The sequence below is a fragment of the Limulus polyphemus genome, unplaced genomic scaffold (genome assembly GCF_000517525.1).
Source record: "Limulus polyphemus unplaced genomic scaffold, Limulus_polyphemus-2.1.2 Scaffold346, whole genome shotgun sequence".
Lineage (NCBI taxonomy): Eukaryota > Metazoa > Arthropoda > Merostomata > Xiphosura > Limulidae > Limulus > Limulus polyphemus.
This window is the reverse complement of record NW_013665956.1, coordinates 492083-493618: the sequence shown is the minus strand read 5'-3', so window position 1 is coordinate 493618 and position 1536 is coordinate 492083. Positions and strand designations below refer to the sequence as shown.

At 35.7% G+C, this 1536-nt stretch overlaps 1 protein-coding gene across 4 annotated transcripts in view; it reads left to right on the top strand.

Moving 5' to 3' along the window:
* Window positions 1-1536, top strand: part of LOC106457570 (RNA-binding protein 4B-like) — a 112131-nt gene that overhangs the window by 75701 nt on the left and 34894 nt on the right. The gene's annotated exons all lie outside the window — the stretch shown is intronic.

Here is a 1536-nt window from a genome sequence, read left to right as displayed (position 1 = left end):
TAAAGAAATCACTTGGCGTTGAAGCAAAAAAACACGTCAAAGTCCTCTTTAACACCTTCCACATTTGCATACATTTTCCCATTAAGATGCTGTTGCAGCAAACAAAAAAAAATGGTAATCTGATGGTGCCATATCTGGAGAATATGGTGGGTGGGAGAAAACTCCCCAACCCAACTCCATAATCTTGTGTTGTGTCAAACATGGCACATGTGGATGTGCATTGTCATGGAGAAGAACACCTTTCTGATTGATGAGTGAAGGGCATTGCTGAGAAGGGCTTGATGTAAACATTCCAGTTGCTGACTGTATATCTATGCATTGACAGTTTGCTGTGAGGAGTTTGAAATGAATTACTCCTTCGATGCATGTGTTGCATGCAAATAGGCATGTGACAACCCTCTACCAACAGGAGTGTGACACACCCTCCTATCTTGGCAAGCTCCCTCTATACTGGTTGTACAATGATCATTTCTTGATTTGGCACTTGTGTGTTCACACGTCCATTTTTGTTCATGAGCATTGTTGAAATAGATGTTTTTTTTTCTTGTAGAAGTGTGTATACATCAAGACTATTTTTGTGGAAAGTTTGAATTTGAATTTTGCAACTTCATAATCATATAATTTTGCACCAGCAGGTTTTGTGGGCCTTCTGTTTTCCACATTATGAATTCTCAAGTTAGTTTCACCTACACTCTATATGGCATGGGATAGCAAGAAGTTATTCATGCTAGACAAACAACTATGGCATCAGAATCATCTCTGTCTGTTGAGGGGGCAATGTGAGATGCAGTCTTTCTTGTGGCCTGGACCTTTTTTTCAATCTGAAACTGATATTCCTCTTTCTGTGAATCAAGTTTGTTGAAATGAACATTTTGAGCTTTTTATTTTCCTCACCATAATACTCATCATGATTGTGCTATAAAAATCAGGTTAAATGTTATTTACTTGACATCTGCTGTAGTTGTACTGAGAAAATGGCTTTTGGTATGGGATGGGATCAATCTGTTAACATTTCCTTCAAAACATGAATATTAAAAAATCTGACATTGGTATCTGAACATTTCATGTGTTTCAGTGTGTTTTAGAGCAGTGTTTCCCAAACCACTGGTCCATGGACCAGTAGTAGTCCTTGACTTAATTTTTACCGGCCCACAATGTGTCTTGGCTTTTGAAAGCACTAACACTCATGTTTCTTTCAATATTTGATAACTAAAAGTCGCCTAAGTCTACCTTTTCTTTTTTCGAAATATAGTTTTTTTTTTTGTAAATATTGTGTTATTTTGTTTGGAATGTCAGTCCCCGAAAATGTTTTTGGAATTTTACTGGTCCATGATTACCAAAAGTCTGGGAACCAGTGGTTTAGAGGATTATAAAGAACATTTCAAGATGTACTTTTCACTAATAATACATTTCCAGTTTTTTAGGTAGTGTCTGTTCATCCTTGTATGTGTGTATATATATATATATGTATATATATATATATATATATATACGTATGTATAGTAGTATATATATAGTATGTATGTGTGTGTGTGT